The following is a 20860-nucleotide window of genomic DNA, read 5'->3' as shown; positions in this document are numbered from 1 at the left end:
GCAGGTAACCCTTCTGCAGCTGTGTTTTCTTTCACTTTGTTTGTATTTTAGCCTGTGGAGTTACTGTAGAAAGGAAAGCAAGTGTACTGGGGGGTTGCAAGGGTGTGTGTGTGTGTGTGTGCAATCCATATAGATGAAATAGGGAAAAATAATGGTGGCTCTGGCCTAAAATGTGTCCCACCCCATCACAGCAAGTATCTTGAAGGCAGGACTGTAGGCAGACAGAGAAAAAGTGACTGCTGATCTCGTGAGCCCTGAAAGGGGTGACTGGAAACGGTGGCAGGAGGACTGTCCCTTCCCTCTCGGTTTCAGTGCAGGGACACGGTCTGTGTGTGGCCATCGGAGGCCCCCTGAGTGAAGGACACGGTAAATGCAAGTACAGCGAGTGTGTGCGCATCTCCTGTTCTTTCTCCCCACATTACTTTACCTCTAACTGCTCTACAGTACTGCAAATTAATACCATGCAAATCCCTGGCTCAGGTAATGCTGATTAGAATATTTTCCATGGGTCCAAGCTGTAACAATAGAAACTTTCAGAGCTGGCGGGGAATGGTTTGAAGATAGTTACGAAATTTTACTTTACTCTCATTAAATCCCTCATTCTGTGGACAAATACTGCGCAGTAAATGTAGCTCCAGTCCCTCATAAACTCACTGACTGTTAATGTTAGCAAGTTTATATAGGCATTTAGATAGGTCTTATTTTATGCAATCAAGCACATTACACTTGTTTTAATTTTTTGCTTCAAAGACTTAACATCTGGAAGTTACAAAATTAACTCACTAAAAATGCTATCACAAGTATATAAAATAATTTTAAAGATAATTTTTTAACCTGGCCATTCACAAAAATCCAATGTGACAGTTATCAGATGCAATAAAATACTACAGCAAGAATTTGAAAGGTTTTTGTCATAATACTTACGAGCGTTTTGGATTTCATGTTTCTCTCTATTCATATTCCCTGTGCTTACCAATTAGCATCACTGGAAAGCTCTCAAACATTTCTATGCATATAAAATTACTTATTGCAAGCACATTCAATGGCCTGGTCCTGTGATGGGAAGTAAGGAGCTTGCACCAGTGCAGACCGAGACTGCCAAGCAGCTCCAAGATGGGCACCGCTGAAGTGCTGCTGGTGGTAGCTGACTGCACCAGTTTGAACCGAAGCATCAGGGGCTGTGTAATGCACCGCACCATCCCCCATTACTTTTGCCACAATCTGTTTATCTGCTGCTGCGAAGTCAGCAGCCCTTGTGCCAGGTGCTCATCCTGGCTTGTTTATGAATACATGTAAAAATCCCTGCTCTTCTGAAATCCCCATCTGACCTCAGCTGAGTTTTCTACTGATGTGACAGTGAAGAATCTTGCTGGGCTCTGCAGTTGTGCTTTGATACAAATACATGCATTTCCCATCACAGAGGAACAAACACCCCGCCCTGCTGCTCGGACACTCGCTCTGAGGACAGCTGGGGGCAGCCCAGTGCTGCCAGCCAGGTACCAAGGAGCCTGCTGCGCGTCTTACGTGTGGGGAAAGGACTAGTATGTTCCTTGAGAAGTAGGTACCAGAAACCCTCGCGTGTTAATTGCCTTGAACAAAGCCATGGAAAATCTGCCACAATAAGGCAAGCGAAATCACAATGTCTCCATTCAGAAATGCAGCAAAACAATGGACCTGTAAGATACGCCTATTCCTCCAGTATGTCACTTGTCTTGCTGCACGTGGATCTCTGTCACCACCACCCATCGCTATCCGTTTTTTATCAGAACAAACCACTGTTCCTTAACAAGGTGGAAGACAAAGTAGAACTTGACCCTCAGTTTAAAATGCAAGGTAGCGGGGGAGAAGAAAAAGGATTGTTGTAGGGTGGTTGATCAGCAATAAGAGAGGCTGTAATGTCAGGAACTGAAAGCTCTGCAAGTGAAGAAAGAAATTTAAAATTACAGGACACATTCTGCAGAGAGTGTCTTAAAAGCGAGCAGATCTGCTGCACCTTCTGCCTGTCAGGTGGATTAATTTGGAAAGTCACACTTAGGCTAAATATGTTTACACTGTATTTAGTTCCACACAGCAGAGATCTGAGCTAGCTATAAATCTGTTGTTCAGATGCTCCTGAGATAGTTGCAAACTCGATAGCTTGGGTACTAGCAGCAGCCTAGCTTTGGCAGCACAGTGCTCATCATGGGCTAATTGACCTTGCTGAGAGTGCACTGCCTCTACCAGATGATTTATGGTTTCTGTGCTATATCACTATCATATCTTTGTGATATGGTTTTTCCTATCCATCTTCCCAGTTAAACTCTCATTCAGGCTCTCACCATCCCGTGTCTTGATTACAGCAACAACCTTTTCTCTGGCCTTGACAAATGCTGTCTTGCCCTGTTGATGATTATCATCCAGAATACTGCTGCAGAGACCCTTGTATTTATTTATTTTTTAGCTCATTGCTTTGACCATCAGGCACTTCCATTGCACTCCAGCACCAGCTCCCCCTTCTCCATTTCATCAGACACAGGCTGTTTGCCCTCATTTTTAAAGCCCTTCACAGCCTGTTCCCACTCCGCTCCTCATCTCCCATTCAGTATCAGGAAACCAACTCCTGTTTTGTATTGCTCCTTGGTGGTAAAAGCCTTCACTTGTTAATTGTTTGATTTTTATTTATTTATTACATAGGCACCCTTGTGCTCTCTCCTTGTGCTGCCTTTCGCCCTTGGGAGGAGTCCTCCATAAATGTTAGTGAAACCAGATCATTAATCTCCATAAGGTTTATCACCTTAAAAGCACCTCTTTTGCAGTGATGTCTAGTAAAAGTGTGATGCTAAATATTAATTGTGCTGTATTACGACTGTCTATCATGCTGACTAGTGTTGACTCCTTACTTCTTGTGCGTGACAATTTCTCCATACCTGTTGTTTCCTTAAAATTAGAGCTTGCTTTTGGGGAGAAGGGACATGTAGGTGTTTGGACAGAACCTAGCATGATAAGGGCTCATAAACACAAGTGCTCTTAAAGAGTGGGGTTGTACAAATAATTATTGTAGTGGCCAAGTAGAAACTGCTTGCTCAGGAATGAACCAGTTAAACACTGGGGTTTATGGCAAACATGCATCTTTAATAGCCCACTGGCAGATTGTAACCCTCGGTCTGCCTTCCCCTGCAGACTCCTACAATGTTTTAGACTTTGTTACTACCCGTTATTCTCACACTATTTTTATGTTCAGAGAACTCTGATTCCCTTGTGACAGAAAAGGGATGAGAGGCATGGAAAGATTTTTAGACAAAGAGAATCTGAAAAGGGTGGGCTGCTTAGCTGAACAAGGAGACGTGAGGGAAATGATAAGCAACAAAGACACATAGGAAGTACATTAAGTTGTTAAAACAGCACCATCAATGCTTTTTGACTTATTGGAATGCCTGAGTTGTAACAGCAATCTTTTATATTTTTCTGGTGTGGCAAACTTGAGAGCTATTCCTTGAAACCTATCACTGTGACACCGATTTTCAAGAATTCTGTACAAAAGCAGGAACTTTCATGCTCTGAGACATAACGTGAAGCCTCTACAGATCTTAGTACCACATTTAATTGCTTTGAAGGTACCTACAGAGAACAGTGGGACAGAAAAGAATATGAATAGTGGTTTCCCATTTTCTCCTACTAATTTCCCTCCAAGAGATTCCTTAATCACTCTGTTCATTAGGAGCTTGCATACTGAGGCGTTTGGGAGCAACCAAGTGCCATGGGAAGGTCACCACCACAGCCACGGAGCTGGCATGAGTGCAGGCGTTCACTCAAGTTCATTGCACGTTCCTGAAAACCATGGGGGTTCTCATGGACATCTCAAAGGAACTGAAAGGTTGCAGTATAAACCATGGTACTTGAGTCAGAGGTTTCCAAGGTTTAGCAAGTTCCCTTATCGTGGATTTAAACCATTACACAAATACACAAAAAGTGTAATGAAAGTTATCGGAAACGACGTGTGCGTTTATCAGAAGTATTCTTCCAGCTTTGCTCTGTGCTTCAGTTCATGATAAAGTGCAGCATGATCAGCTATCGCTGTACATCTTCATTTCTGGCCCTTCTAATTTAGATTAGTTCACACATCTACAGGATTTCTGTCAGCTTTTCCAAATGCACACGAGTCTTTGCCCTGGAGAAGGGACTGATTCCATGCGCTTATGGTTCCTCATGTTTATCACAGCAAAATATCTACGAATGCTTTGGTCTCTTCCAAAGTGCAAGAAGCAACACTGATTTACATGCTATGAACTGAAAAGGAACATCAGAAGAGAGTGTTTTAAGCTTCAGATAACGCTAATCTTAGCTGGAAAGCCTGTGGTTTTGATCCTTCTTGGATACCTACTGAACAGCGAGCTATCTGTCTGCACGACCCCCCCTGCTCTCTTCTCTCTGATAAATCTGAGGTTCGAAAGCGCTCTCTTGTACTCAGGGAACATTATGTGGATTTGCAAAACTTTCTGAAAGACTTCCTGTCCATTAGCCATTGGCTGGTTTACAAAAAGGCATAAATATAGCATTTTCCTCTTGTAACAGATGTAATCTCCCTGCAGTGTTGTTCGTAATGTTCGAAGGAAAGCAATATTCGTTTTTTCTTGGAGTTGCTGAAATAGCAGCATCTCTCAGCATAAACTGAAAATGTTTGGAACTTAATTTGATTCAGCTTTCAGAATTTCACACATGTGGGATGAACACATGAGGATCAGTTTTCTGTAATTAGAGTGAGGCACATTAGGAGAGCTTTATCCTGTAAGGTCATTTCTGCAGGAAAAAAGTGTTTTCAGTGCTGCCAAGAAGCACCTAAAATATGCTGTTGCATGACCCACTAGACTGGCATTTTTTTCTTTCCATTGGCATTCTTAAAGCTTGTATGAACCACAGATTCATGTTATTAATGATGAATATATTGTAAAAATTGTTACCCACTATGTGGAACAAATTTGTCTGTTTTGGCTTCCAGTTCATGCTCATCACAAATGGAGAGGGAGAAAAGTAGTCCTAAAAAAACATTTCATCCTGTTTAAGATTTGGAACAAGTCTTGGCATAATTCAGAGCATCCTAATTGTTGCTCCAGCTCATGTTGGTTACACAGGCCCCAGCGTACTGGCTGTCCTGACCATCTGGAATGGTTTTTCTTTGGTCCACTCCACATCCTCCTGCTGCTGGCATGGTCTGCCTCCTGAACGTGCTTCTGAAACAGGGGGAGGATCAAAGAGCAGATGGCACTGAGCTGGCTTTGCCAATCCTTTGCCACTGGAGGAAATTTTCTATGCCAGTAAACATCCTCTGCTCCTTCTCTGAGCTTGCTCTTCAGCTACTTTGCACGGCCATCCAAACCAGGGGCCAGTGGATTTACCTCCAAATTGCCATAGGTGTGGGTGAGGGCACAGAGGGACCCATGACTGACAAAATAGGGTGTTTGTAATGAATGAGGCAGTTACACAGTAAAATCTTTAGGGATACAGGAGAGAGCCCCGAAAGAGGCAGAGGTCTAATATCTATTGAAAAATGAAGATTAAAAATAAATGTTGAACAGCTGCTCCACTCCCTTTGCACTAGACAAGGACATTTTTAAGGGTAAATATTGTTTAGCATAATCCATTGTTCAGAAGCCTTTGGATTATCCCCTGCTCCCATAACATGCTTCGTAATAGCTGCCCTGAGTTGTATCAAAGGACTGTCCGCAGCCTTTTTGCTAAGGAAATCATTAGGAAACCCATTTTATATTTCAAAATCTAAACAAAGTACTTCAACAAATGCAACAGCAGAGCAGGAGCAAGCTACTGGATGAGTGGTGACAAGGTGTTTCATAACTGAGGATCTGCAAACCCTCGCTGACAGCAAGATCAGCGCAGCGGGACCAGTGTTCAAGGAAAGATATTTTAAGTCTGGCAGAAACTTTACTGCTCTTCTACAACCCAAATCATCACGGCATCAGTTTAGACAATTTTTATTTCTGAAGGGCAGCATCTGTCCTACTTGGCACACTTAAAAACTTGAAGTAGGCTTTCTGCTTTGAAAAATACATAACAAATATATAAGCCAAATTGGCAGAACCCTGTATTTTGGAGTTTTTTCAAGTTAATAATAATTTAACATAGCACACCAAAAATGGAATTTATGGTTCAGCCTGATGCAGCCTAGAAAAGCATCTCTCACACACGCAGTTTGGAATAGGAATGCTGAAGATCTTTAAAAGTAGCCATACCACCAGACCCTGTAGTAAAGAACAGCAGTAGCTTCTGCAATGTTGTTGGTGACTGGTTTCAGACTAATGGTAGAGGGATGGGATTCTGAAATTGTAAGGAAATGTGACGTAACATCGTGATTGTGGGACTACAAAATTTATACTGTAGCTTTGTCTGTTCCCCAAAATAAGAAAACAAAAAGGCTGCACAGACTTTAGAAGACTTTCACCAAATTCTCTGTATTTAGTGGAAGTTCAATACCTGTCCCCCATTCATGTGAAAACCCCGTGTGCGGCTGAACCTGACATTCCCCTGTGCAGAAGTGGATCTTGTTTCATTTGCCCCTTACCTTCTCTACCTGTTTTGTGTTCAAGGTAACTTTATTCTTTTCACGAAGTGCCCGGACATAATCCAGGCATGTTTCACAGAGCTGGGCAGTGTCTGTGCAGTGTGAACAAGTGCCAGCTGCCTTTGTTTGTCCTCAAGTACAACAATTCTCGACTCTGTATGTTCTGGAAAAATCTGGCTAGCTACCCCACAGTGCCAGAAAGTGGACAGACCATAGGACGTGTATGAACGCTGGGGGCTGGAGGAAAGCCAGATCAGCTAATTCCTCATTTATGTCTATGTTTTTAAGCCTCTTCCCAACAATATTTTGACCTGGGTAGAGAGAAAGAGCCATATGGCATCTTCTGCCACTGACAACTGCTGTTAGTACCATCAGTGCATTACCTAGGTGATTCGTTGAGATTCAAGTGTGTCACTAACTTGTGGCAAACTCAATTGTAATTAAGTTGCATATTAGTCAGGGTCATAATATAAACCAGTTTGTTCTTTGTGCCATTGCATTGTATTTTTGCCATAAACCTGCTTACACGCGAAGGGACTTGACCAACTGCTTCTCATGGCCATAGCTTTTTCCAGCTTCTAAGCCCGTCCCGAAATGCATCTGTCTACTGTGACATCCTAAGAAGCCAGAGAACTACAGAAAGCAGAGGGAATGCCAGTCATACAGCCACGTTGTAAATAAAATCAAAACAAAGCACCCAATCAAACTCAAGACCTCATCTTGCTATAGTCAGTGTTATGATTCTTGCTTTTTTATTGTTTTTTACATTTATTTCAATTATACTGTAAGTTATTTAGAGCAGGGACCGTGTCTTCCTTTATTTTTGTACAGTATCTAGCCCAGCGAAGCACCAAGCTTAACCGAGGGCATTGACAATCTGAATAATCCCCCATTTATTTCAGTCATTTGCTGTCCTAGGAGGTAAATGACAGCTAAGGGAGTAGTTCTTGATTTCGTAAGCATCTTCAGATGTTGCTTATCATTAAGCATATACCAAATAATGATACCTATTTGTCTTCTAGAATTTCTAACTTCCCCAGAAAGATTGTCTGTGTATGTTTAATAACAGGATAAAAGACAACCCCCCCCATCAGAAAACAAACCAACCAACCCAACAATTTACAAACTAAAAAAACCCGCACATACAATGCACTGTGGACAGAAGAGTGGTATCTCCTCCTTTTTATGGTACAGATTTCTGAATCAAATATTAATGCTAAGCATGATGTAAACTAGTTCATAAAGCTTAGAAAAGATGAAAACGTCACTGAAAGTTATCTGGGGCCACTCTATTCCTTAACTTTGTCTTAACGTTTTATTTAAAAGAGGTGATACAGTTCTTAAAAGCTTAGTGCTTAAGAATACCAAATAGTAAAAATCAGATGCTGTCAGATTGTACACAATAATTGCAGCTGCTTTACAGGCGTTTGTTTGAACCATAACCTTAGAAAACCAGAATACGGATCATAATAAAATTACAAATAGTGACCAAGTAAAGAATTATGCCTTTCATAAAAATACTTATAAAATTGTGATGAAAAACTAGCACATTTTCACTATGCAGTGAATAACTACAGTTCCTTACCAAAGGAACAAAAGCATGTCAGTTCTGTAGGTATATAAGGTAAGTGTGGGACAATACGGGGCAGCAGAAAATGGAGACTTAATCTCAAATGAATGCTATTAATATCAGAAAAAAATTTAGCAACTCTGAGAATTCTCTATATCCTCTGCCTGGAAATGGAGACGACCAAAATGAGATGCAAATCAGTGCCTTTATCTAATGAATAATGCAAATGAGTGTTCGTCTTATGGCACGGCAGTCTGCAGGAATCCTCTCTGCCTCACCTCACATTTCTTGTGGATTTAAGCACCATGTGTCAGAAGAAATTAGAGAAAGGAATTGCCAAGAAATGACAAAGCCTCGGAGCCCCCATTCAGTGCAGACAGCAAGGTACATTAAGATGCATGGTACAGAGAAGGAAAGAGTTGACATCTCATTAAAATGAAAATATTGCTATTTTTCCTTCACCTAGTTAATGGAGTTGTACGACATTGTAATCTGCAATTATTTGTGTGACTTAGTTAGAAACATCTTCCAAAATGATAGCAAGGCAGGATCTCTGAAAACTTTATGGAATCTTTTCTTTTTTGCCTTTTTCTTAAAAAATCACTGCTGCTATTATTTTATCTCTCTAAGTTAACTGCATCAGCATTTTTCTAACAGCATCACAGAGCACAGTGCATCTTATCCATTAGTCACAAGCCTCCCTGTAACTTTCCCTTAGCACCTAATATTACCTTCCAAAAATATTCTGCAGCAAACAAACCTGAAGGCATGCAAGCCGTGAAAATTAACTCTTTTTTTCCAATCGTTATTTTGCCTGAATGAACTCCTGATTCACAATTCAGGACAGACTCCATCTGTTCCATTAAAACGCTGTAGCAGGCAGACCTCAGCCGCTGTCACGTCCCTCCTCTTTGTCATTGCATCAGATCCCAAAAGTGGGGACTTGTGGAACTTAACGCTTTCCTGGCAGGAACTCTCTTAAAATACAGAGCAGGTAGCCTAACAAAGCCATTTGCTCCCTGGGCAGCTTCCCAGTTATCAGACACAGGGTGGTGAAGGAGCAGCCCAGCTGCAGAAGGGAACTCCCAAGGATTTGCGATGCAGAGAGAGGCTGCCCTTGTCATTTAGACATGTATTTAGTGCAGAGCATGTGAATTTGCACGCTGTGGTTTGGCAGTAAGGGACCGGACTGAGAGCTGAGCCCCTCTGGCTGTGACCGTGGCCATCTGAGAGCAGGCAGGAGCATGCTGTACCCCTGCCTTGTGCCCTTCTGCACTGTCCCCTGCACCTAACCCTGGCATGCAGTGTCACAGTGAAAATGTGGAAAGTCATTTCAATCACTGCGTGTTCCCCAGAAAGCAATGATTGAAAAATCACTTTTTCTGGCGTCAAAAGAGAAGATCATCACAAAGTCCTGAACCTTAAACCTGAGAACTTAACACAACTGTAAAGCTCAGCTTTGGGGTGCCAGTCATACATGATACAATCTCAGGGCCGTGTTCCTGCTGTTCACCGAGCTATTTTGTGACCCAGCTGGCAACAAATCAGTGGTCTGATTCAGTAACCCACCAAACAGATAGATCTATGTATGAAGCAAAAATGAGATGAGAGATGTTTTACTATATGTCCTTTCAGGAAATGTGAAGAAGAAACCTTTTTATCACAAGCTGACAAAGACATCATTGCTATTTATAGTTGTTCTTCAGTTCATCAGTTGGAGGCACGCTGAAGGAGATGCTAAAGCGCCAGCAGCATTGCTACTAAATTAAGAGCTTGCAGTTTCTTTTTTATTGTTGAAAGCAAAGCCGTTTCTCTGTTGGACAGCCTGTTGCAAACTTCATAATAGTAGGAAAAAAGATTTTTTTTTTGGATGGATTTTCTCTCAGTTCAATCCTAGTGAATCAAGGGGGAATTGCCTGGGATGCAAGTCTATGAAGAATTTAGTGTGAACTCCATAAAAATGTGACTCAGAATCAATATAGCATTTTCACTCTTAAATTAGAGGGACATGGATAGGCTCGCTGGTCCTGTTCCTGTTAGCAGTTATCATGCCAGGAATACACAGAGTATAGGATCCCGGTAGCAAGGGCAATGAAAACTTTTTGGGGGAAGATGGGGGAACAAAAACCCCAACCTGGTGTTAAAGCAAACTAAGCAGTTGATTTGAAGCAGGGAGACAATTAAAGCACAGCATTTCTGCAAGAGTAATAAAAATGTCACTGCAAATGACTGATTGTTACAAGTCCTTGGCTTCTTCCTAACACTCCAGTAGAATATGGTGTTAAATCAATTCCAAGAGATTATTAGTGGTATATGTTACTTTCACAAACTCAGGGAATTGAGTATCATTTCATAAATCAACTGCAGGTTAAGATTAGATTTTTTTCCACGTTAGTTCTGTGACCTTTACATATCCTATTAACAAAAAGAAAAATTAAAAGAAAAGTTGGAAGCTGATTTAAACCAAGAGAAGATAAAAACATTCTGCTAAAAAAAATAATCAAATATTGCTCAATACCTGTGACATTCACTGACTGCAGAATAAGATGTTGCCACATCTACTCGCCACAGCTATTGCGGGCAAGGTCTCTTATTCTTCATTAGCTTAAGGCTCTGTAATTTACTTGTAAAGTGTTTTCCCATATTTTGTTACATCTTTACTTTCTAAATCACTTTTCTGTGTAAAGCATTAAGAAACTTAGACTAGAACACTATAGATGATTAAGAACAACAGGAACTGAACCCAACTACCTGGCATGTGCAGATCTATGAAGTGTAAGGCCTAAGTAGACATGAGTATTATCAGACAGAAATACTGTAGACTTGATTAAATTTCTCTGCTTTATGTGTTTATGGGCCAGATAATGTTTTCTAACAAAGACAATACTGTTGCATTCTTCTCTCCAAGTGCACAGGTTGCTCAGGGGCTATAATATCTCCTGGGATGCTCTCTGTGTGTTCCCCATATTCCTCCGAGCATCCCATCTGCCAGAGGCCAGCGTTACCTCGCAGACAGCAATTACCAGCTCCAGTTCTGGTGCTGGAGAACGGTACTGCCCTGTTCTCCAGCAGCAGTCCTTTGCTGTACAATGTACTTGCACCTTTCCCAGCAAAATGCTGTGGATCTGATCACCGGTTCAGAGGGACATTTTGTGAATTCCAAAGATGCTTCCAACTTATGACTTATACTCTGTAAACATATAAATATATTCTGCATTTCCTGCAAGGTTTTATAACGCTCATAATCACAAGCAAGCCACTTACTAATCCAGAGTAAAGCCAGTGACAGCAAAGTATTGCTTAGCATTGCCCTTGTACTCCTGAAGTTCTACTTTCTAATGACTTGGACCTTGGGGAGGCTGAGAGCAGAAAAAAACAACTACGACTGGTTATGTGACACCTCGTGTAACGTGGTGCCATTTTTTTTAAATTGCTATATGTCTCTAATTCTTTTTTTTTTGTACGTGTGTGAAAAAACATTAGTTTTCCTTATTCAGCTCCTGTAATTTTTCTTTTGGGGGTATTGGAAGGAACTGGTCTGACAGGAGGAAGATACTGACAATGGCATTAGCATAGGCACAATCACCTTGAGGATGGGAACTGACGAGAAAAAAAAACTGAGGCAAAGGTTAAATTCAGTGGGGCCCTGCTGTTGCTGATTTTTGTTTCTGATCTTATACACAATTTTATCATTCCAAACCCATTGCTTACCAGCACTAGGCATTTGACAAGATACAATCAGCGAAATGACATTTACTCCAAATTCTTAGTCACATTATTATTGATCAGAAGATTTGAACACCACCTGTGTTCGAAGCAGGCTGTGCCTGCTTTTTCTGTACTCCTGCAATGTATGTAGTCTTGGAGGCTGTGCCTAGGATGAGCAGCACTGTGAGGGAGTCTTCATAAAACAATCCACATTTCAGCACATGCTTCCCCTCTATCCTACTGCTGAACTCATTAACCTTAAGACTTCAAAAAATACTTCAAAAGACATGTCACCTGTACTCATTTAAAGCCCACAACTGAAGTCTGCACGGATCTTTACCGTTGTAAGAGACTGTATTGCCTAACAAGGGCAGCAGAAGCCAAAGTAAAAACAAATCCATCAGCTCTGGCTTGGTTTTAAGCTCTAGAGCCCATGATGTGTAAAGATACAAGGATCCAGGCACGCTAGCATGACGAAGGGAGACGATTGTGTTCTTTGTAGTAACTCCCCATTTCTCTCCCCAGTCTAACTTTTCTCCATTGTTTTCAAGAGCTTCCATTTCAGCAAGTACAGAGAGATGGGCTGGCCCCCAGGGAAGGGAAACAAACGTGAAGATGGCTTAAAAAAATAAAATTCCTGAGATTTTCAGACATCAATCATTTACCCACTGCTTAACGTTTAAAAAAGTCATGTTATTGCTTTAAAAAGTTGCTTTTTGTTTTTAACAAAGAAAGTGTTGAACTTTTGTTCTGAGACTTGCCTTTAAACATATGAAACCTGAAGTTCATAAACAATGACACTTTGCTACTGCTGAGTGCTAAAACTAGTAACAGTGCAATTATGAAGAATCATGGGAAGATTATTCAATAATAGTCTTCTGCCTTTTTTATTTATAAATAAGCCATGAGATGAATAAATTTAAAATAAACCCTGATATGTATGATGAGGCACTTACCAGCTAGAAGACCTAAAATACGCCTTCTGAGCATTCTTGCATGACCCCAAATTGCCAAAACTGTACCCAAGGAAAAAAAAAGTATCCCATTAGCTAAATCCTGTCTTGTCACTAGACAAATCAGCCTTGCACTGAAACTTGGAGGAGTGAAGTAATCCAAAATGAAGAACTAATATAATGAGTGAAGAAGGCTTTATAACTGAAAAATGTGTGAAATTAATGAACTTTATTTAAATTGATTCTGTCAATAAAGAGATAAAAACATAAAGGCATACTGCTAATTTTGTGTTTTACCCAAGTTTTAAAGTTTCCAGTATGAAGGATTTAAAGACACTACTAAAGAAGCAATATTTGGGCATGATCCACTGCTGTCAGTATTAGTTCTTCTGTTGATTTGTACAGAGTGTATCCATTTCAACGGAAGATCACATTTTAAGTCCTGTTTATGAATAATCAAACACTGATTCTTAAGCATGACCTATACATCATGATTCACCTGTAATCGCTTTTTAGTTATTGAAGAATACCTTTTTTAAAAATCAGATGGTACTTCAGACACCAAAAAACTTTTGTGTTCTCAACCTTTCTTTTTTTGTGTAAAGCGCTGGCATAAATTTATACGAAAATTTGAGCAAGGAAAGCTACAATGTGTGAACCCCTTAAACCTATTACTTAATGCTTCTGGAAGTTAGAGCAAACTCTTGCGACTGAGACACCTTGCTAGGATATTTCTGCAGGCTATCCCTACAGTATTCATACTGTTTGGCAGTTCCATATGGTCAAGGAAGCCAAGAGGCATATCAAAGTCTGGAAGGCTGTGATAAAAATAGATGGCTAAAATAGAACATGTAGAAAGAGTTGTTTTAGCAATCAGAAAACTACAGTCTGTACTCTTTTCTATAGCTATACACATTGCTGCTTTAAAAGATGAGGATGTTTGTGTAGTTGTTTGCTATTCCTTTTTTTTTTTCCTCCAGTCATTTGTAAATGTCACCCACAAGCAGCTCTGTTTCTAGTTTTCACTAGAGGAATGAGCCTTATGAGCAGGTGTAGATGGTAAAAATCAAATTGATGAGTTAAAATGATGGTTCCTGACAGTTTTACAGATAAAAATCTAAAATGCACCAGGATGCTGGAAAGACAGTATGTACATGTAAAAAAAATGCTCCTTTCATCATAACGGTGTCCTCTTTTAAAGGTTTTACAACTACTTAGCTATAAAAAAATTTTCTCTGGGCTGAAGAATGACATAAAATATATCTGGTATGGTAAAATTTCTTCCTTGTAATAAATATAATTAAAATCCATTTGGGTCCTTTTCTTTCATTTTGTTTATGTGGAATCTAGGGATTTTAAAAAAATCTGCCTAAAGGATGAGAATAACTAAAGCCATTTTACAGAAAAATATACAGCAAATGTCAAAGCCATGTGAAATCACATATGCACGTTGCCTGTCTATGCTGAGGATTTTCATGTCTCTAGCTACACCTTTATTTGTAGATCAAGATGATGTCACTGCAAATGAACTATGAAAACATAAAATTCCCTATGTAAAATGTATACTGATAGCCATTGTTTCTACGAGTAAATTGGGTACAGAATTACTTCCCACTTTTCAGCTAGTGAGATTGGCATTCCAGTGTATAAAGGGACTTGTACCTCATCAGTCAGTGATGTTAATAGTATCTGGGATTATTTCTGAGTTTTCAGATCCAAATAGTATTTATAGGCCTTGAGCAAAGTCAGGAAATGTTTGGTTTAACAGCCCTTGTGCCTGTTTGTAGTTATTCCTAAATAGGGATGCATCTTTTCTGTATTGGAAATTTCAGCTTTGGTAAAACAGTATCAGTGTTGTTTAAAACAAATAAACAAACACCACAGCAGAGATACTTGTACTAAAATTCAGCAGCTCTCACAAAAACAGCACTTTCTGAACTCTGTGGATAAAAACAAATTACCAGTTTTCTTCCTTGCACAAGGAGATGGGTAATTTTCATACTCTGTCAACAGGGACTGCTAATGCTTGTCTGGATTTCTTTCTTTCTTCCATGGTACACAGCAGAGGGAATGAGAGGGCCTGATTATTGTCTGAGTCTGTGAATCCTGTTTTCTGGAATGTTCTGACAGAGTACTGTGTGCTTACACGTTTGCATGGGGCAACTTTGGCTGTACATAGGACTAGCTGTTTCATAACATAAAAGTCTAAAGTTAAAATCATTATTTAGAAAAAGACTTACTGCCTGATGCCTTCTTCAAGGACTACTGGAGCGCACACTAACGGTGACGATTGTCCCAACCTTACACAGGCTTTGCAGGACTCTCAGCCGAGTTCACTTGGCATTGTTTCAACCAAGATGCTTAACGAATGAAAATTTAATATATGGAAGTGCCTTGGCAATTTGCATTTGGTTTTCAGTGGTTCTTAGTAGTTACAAAGTATGAGCCCTGCAAGAAAGGAATGCAAAGCTCTGGGGTTTGGAGACATACAAGTACTAAAACAAGAGGGAAAAAATAGTTTTGTTCAGATATATTGGACAAATCCGAACAACATAAAGCTAGCCGTTTTCACTTCTGTCAAGTAAAACCAAAATGTGCGCTCTGAGACTTGTCTACCACAGCAGGAGGACACACACCACCCCACTGGCTGTGCGCTCCCCTCAGAGCAGAACTAGGCCTGGGTAGCCTGGTGCTCCCACAGCTACTGCGAGGCCTCACAGCCCCCCAGCACCTTCCCACACCACTCCTCCTGACTGGACTCCTCACACAGGCCTGTCAGAGAGCCAAGGCTGCTGTGCTGGCAGGCAGCTCCAGCTTACCCACCTTGAAGAAAACGGCAGTTCAGCGTTTGCAGCACACAGCAAGCAGGGTGTGTGTGTGTGTGGGGGGGTGCCTATGCAGCCTCGCCCCAGCCCGTGCAGGGCACCGGTCCCTCCTGAAGCGAGCTGCAGGCTTGAGATCACCTCTGCCTCACTGAGAGAGGTACAAATAACAACACATTGCTAAGTGAAGATTTTATTTAGAAAGTAGTAGTATTATTTTACTGCAGAAGCTGGCACTAAAGCTGCCTGCTGAGGGGACATTTCTGATCCAGACGCAAGACAGCAAGCCATTCGCATTCTCCTGTGTATAGCAGGGTGTCAGTTTTACAGTGGAAGCTGTTTATTTCTTTATAAAATTGCTGTTGTTGTCTCTGCACCCAAAGAAGACCAAGCAGGGTCACCACATGGCACTTGGGTCCAGTCAGGCAGCTCCCCCAAACGCCTGCCTCAGCCGGAGGGATGGAGCCATGAAGGCTGCGTGCTTTGGGTGCTTGGGGCAGGGGCGATGCCAGCACAGGTATTTGGGAGAACCTTTGGAGTACCTTTGGGAATCCCCAGAGCCAACATTGCCCCTGAGGACGTGTGGCTGCGGGCAAGAGTGCAGCTGGAGGCTGGAGCAGCCGGAGTAGTGGGAGTGGTGATGGCCTCTCCAGCCACCAGCCCTCAAGGAATTGCTTATTTGCAGCTTTGGACAAACAGGAGTGAAGTGTTTAAGACAAAAAGTTCTTTGGAATAGTTAAAAAAAAATAATAAAAAAATCTGGAATTGAAACACAACTGGTTTGGTCGTACCATGGCCCTCAGTAACTAGCCAATAGAAGCTATGTCTTAGCAGCTGTTTCTTTCAAATATGCATGTTGCACAGCTGTTACCAGGTGACAGAAGCACTAAAATAATCTCTGTTACTGCTGAAATTTTACTTGACACATTATAATCCCTTGCTTTCTAAGATCAGGTATTATTACGATAATAATTTATTGATCACTGAGTTAGCTACAAATGTCTAATTTTTTTCAGCTAGCTTCAGGAAAACAAAGACAAATGAAAGAATCCACCAAATGGAGTAAGGACAGTGTTAAAAGCAGCAATGAAACAGTTTCTATGAAGTGCATATATAAAACATACATCTTGTTAAAATGAAGCACTTATGTATTGTAGTGATATATGCCTTAAATCTTAGTAACTGAAAATAAACAGAGTGCCTTGGCTTTGTTTAGGGACCCTGTTTTACCCCCAAATATTTTTAAGATCTTAAGTACTTTGTGGGCATGCTTTTCCTTCACTTAAGGTTTGAAAACATTTCCATTTTCAAAGTGTAACTGAGGAAACTGGACCGAATTTTGTTAATAATTGACTGGGGAATCTTGATGTGTGATAATGAATAAAATGCAGATTTTTTAATTTTTTTTTGGAATCTTTAGTTTTGATTTATGATAAATTATTAATTTTTAGTTTGGTTCCAGTTGAAAGAAAACATGTCTTAGCTATCCATTTTTTTATATTTCTGCTGTGATTAAATATATTTATTTATTTTTCCATTGTTTAGGAAACCAAGAACTCCTGTCCTAAGAGGCTTGAGGAACAAAAAGCCTTTGAAGTTTCTGCAGACATGGTGTTACAGAAGGCACAGGTATGTTGTAATTTCTATGTGCTGGCCGGCAGGAGGGAACCCGGGACAGAGAGAAGGCGCAAAGGGCATGGTGCTTTCTTCTTGCCTTCTCATTCATTCCAGATGCATTGGTCTAAAATTTCAATACAAGGACCGAGGTGGTCCTTTGATGGGAATAGCAATGTCAGAGGGGTTCAGCAGAAGAGAAGGAGCAAAAAAGCCTTTAGCTCCCCATATACATATTCTTATACCAGAAATTAAATGCAATAATAACTTGAGAAAAAATGACAAAATAAAAATTCTGCTCCCTGAAAGATGAGAGTCTTCCCAACAACAAAGTAACATTTCTGTTAATTAAATGTACTCAAAAAAGTCCAAAATAGATGGATGCAGGTCTGTAATAACTTTCAGGGCTGTATATATTTTTAAATATACACTTACGAAAACTGACATTAAAAAAGAAAAAAAAATTATAATAGCCTCATCTTTAACTCCGTGTTTCCATTCTCCCCCACGCTACCTCATAAGATTGCACAGATGGAACTAAAATGAAAGATTCCTTGTCCATATTCAGCAAATAAAAGGCTTTTTTCTTATCGGCATCCCTTAACAGTATTGCTTAATGTTATTCTAAAAATATCTTACCCAAGACTACATGCACGCCAAAATGCTTCCAAAAATACATTTTTATTTCACATTTTGATTTATATGTTGCTCAGAAGAGTATCTGTTCATTTAATTATTTCAGTAAACGTTATAATGGTATCGCTAACTATGCAAGAGTATTTTGTTTTTTTAAGGAATATAAGCCTACTTGTAATTAAAGAAATGCTATATTAATGACGCTCAAAGTCTCAGAGGGAATAATTTAATGTCCACCTCATAATATTATGCCAGAATTACATTCACAGAAGACTTTTTAATAATCTTTGTTTCTTAATTTAGTTTTGATTGGTGATGAAATACAGAGTAGCACTCAAGGGCTCAAATTTCTACTGTCATCAGCATTTCTGCTCTATAAATTGTACAAACACATGTGACTTCCGTCTGTAGGCTTCTTTTCAAGATTCTGTTTAACCTATGAAGAAAGTTAGCTGCAGGCAACAGATTAATTACAGATAATTTCATCATTTTTTTAGCTACTGGAATGCTGGATTGTGTTATGATAGCTAGGTGTGATCTACACATAAGCAGAAAAGTGTATTTTTATGTTGCCATTTCAGCTCTAAATGCAGGTTCACAATAAAATCCATCTCTAGTCTGCAAATTACAGTGATAGCCACTAGGAGTCTCCTGGTTAGGTTTGTGAAGAATTTACATTACTAAGACTGGCAAACGTTTGAATGCAAAACCGGTGACAAAGGCTAGATTTTAGCGAAGGAGTCAGCCCTTGCAAGAGGCAGCAGACAGCTGCTGAGTGCCGGCAGCTCGGAGAGCTGTGCTACAGCTCCTGCTGTGCCTTGTGACCCTGGGGACAAGGCACCTGCAAAAGCCATGCGAGGTGTGTGGACAGAATGTAGGAGCTTGCCATAGGAAGGGACGCTTGTTCTGGGGCTCTCACTCCTGCTCCTGATTGTGCTGCTCATCTTTGTAGCTGGCTCCTGGCAGTCACATGAGGGTACAGCTGACAAATTTTTTAAAAACAAGGAAGTTAGATGCAACCTATGTAGTATTTTTGTAGGACAAATGACGGTGGCAGTCATGAAAATTCAAATTTGCTTCTTTTTGTAAGTGTACAGATTTTTTGTGAAATTTTAACAAGTGCTTACAATTAAGGAGGTAAAAGATTTCACCAGCTGTTATTTATTCCTGGGGATTTAAAGCGGATATGTTTTGTAAACTGAAATGCTGCAGTGCCACAATAACTAGCACCTTCACATACTTAACATTGTGCTTATGGTATCTTTGCAAAGTGAATTCTGAAAATGTGAGGTAGCTCTTTTCTCTATTCTCTTCCCCTTTCTAGCTTCCTCTTCCCCCAGGCCAACTACGCATAAGTGTACTGTGCCAGACACACTGTTACCAATGCCAAATGCTCAAAGTTCATGAATTATAGAAAGGCAGGATGGCCACACTGTCTCAAACACAATGACCATCCAGTACTGTGACTGACAAGGACAGTCAAATTTCCTTGCAGGAAGGCCACTGAAAATAAACATGCATCATCTGCCACCATGCATGCCTCCCACGTAAGAGGCTAAAGATTGCTTTAAAATGTACAGGGAGACAGAAGTTACCAGTCAAACCCTTCTGCAGAGGAAGGAGTTACTTGTTAGGGAAGGATGCAGTCGCATGTTCCTTACAGACACAACTCCATAGCCAGAGACTGTGAGCATTAACTGCTCTATGACATTTATTTGTTTATAATTTTTTTCATGCTTCTCTCCTCTCAAGCAAAATCCTTTCCCAAGCCCTAAAAATCCTGAGCGACTTTAAAAATGATGAGCTTTAAAACAAATAATAATTTGGTGGGCTATTTGTTTGGCTTTTGCTTTTTGAGCTTCTTAGTTTCATTTTCAAACTTTTCTTTCCAGCCAGAAGGACTAAGAAAATGAAGATGGTGTTTTAAATGAAAGTGGTGGATCTCTTATAATCATAGGACTCCAGGGGTTTGAGGTTTCAGAATAATCTCATGAGTTGTCAATACTGAATGTCACCAGAAACTATAATGTTATTCTCAGAACAGATTGCATGAAAGCAATTGTAGGATAGTTTTCCTGCTGTCTGCTCCCCAGAATACCTACAGATGCTGTCCTGGAGGGATGGCCCAAAGGTACTTAAGAATGGTGAGCTGCCGCATGCTGGATTAGCTGCTGACTGGAGGAGTGCATTTGCATTTTGTAACAAATCTGCATGTGCAGAACCTTATTTGGTTTATCAACTAAGCAAGCTCACTGAATAAAAAATCATAATGGACTCATAAAACCATTTAATTCCATGGGGAGTATGCAGAAATAGGTAGGAGACAAACTTTACCATCGACTGCCTCTTTTCCATGCTTGATGCCTTGCTCACTCCTGCCAGCCCTCTGCTAAACCAGCCCTTAAAGATGTGCCGTGAGGCCCCTACCCAGAGGTAGGTGGGCTCTGCTGGGGCAACTCACTCCAGTACTGCCCAGTCTGACCACTACCAGGTTTTCTCAGTATCTAGCCTTCCCTGCTGGAATCTAGAGCCCTTACTTTTAATGTCTTCTGCAGATACAGAGACGAAATTAGTTCTTTATTGTAGGATTGCATGCATTTCAGTGCATGATTACATTGTATGTTACTGTATACTCTTATGTTGCTCTCACTGACTCCCTAGATTTTACTGCCATCTCCCAACAGAAACTGGGTGAAATTCCTCAGTCTGGTTGTGCTTTAGTGGTCTTATCTACGCCATGCTTATAACTGACATAGACTCAACAGATAGATAGTACCTCAGTCTCTATAATTTACCTGTATAGTTTGTGGTGAAAATTTAGGCTGACTGGAGAATGAATATGGAGACAAAACAGAAGATTAATGCAACCTCTTCCTCCTCTTGCAGAAGGAGGCTTAGCTTTTTGGTACCGTTACTTTTCTTAGAGTATCTGAAAGGACCCTGATCTCCAAGGAATTACGAGAAGGCAGCTGAGCATTAACTTGATTTGAATAACAAAAAAACT

General features: G+C 40.5%; 1 protein-coding gene and 1 long non-coding RNA gene across 12 annotated transcripts in view; one reads left to right on the top strand and one right to left on the bottom strand.

Annotated features, from left to right (window-relative positions):
• NTNG1 (netrin G1) overlaps positions 1 to 20860 on the bottom strand; it is a 157573-nt gene that overhangs the window by 127136 nt on the left and 9577 nt on the right. The window lies entirely within an intron of this gene.
• Positions 15491 to 20860, top strand: part of LOC106041973 (uncharacterized) — a 42400-nt gene continuing 37030 nt past the window's right edge. For both annotated transcript variants that reach the window (XR_010833358.1, XR_007164426.2), the window contains exons 1-2: positions 15491 to 15653; positions 17152 to 17235. This is a non-coding gene — a long non-coding RNA (uncharacterized lncRNA). The remainder of the gene's footprint in view (positions 15654 to 17151; positions 17236 to 20860) is intronic.

Source organism: Anser cygnoides, chromosome 8, assembly GCF_040182565.1.
Source record: "Anser cygnoides isolate HZ-2024a breed goose chromosome 8, Taihu_goose_T2T_genome, whole genome shotgun sequence".
Lineage (NCBI taxonomy): Eukaryota > Metazoa > Chordata > Aves > Anseriformes > Anatidae > Anser > Anser cygnoides.
This window is presented reverse-complemented; position numbering and strand designations above follow the sequence as displayed.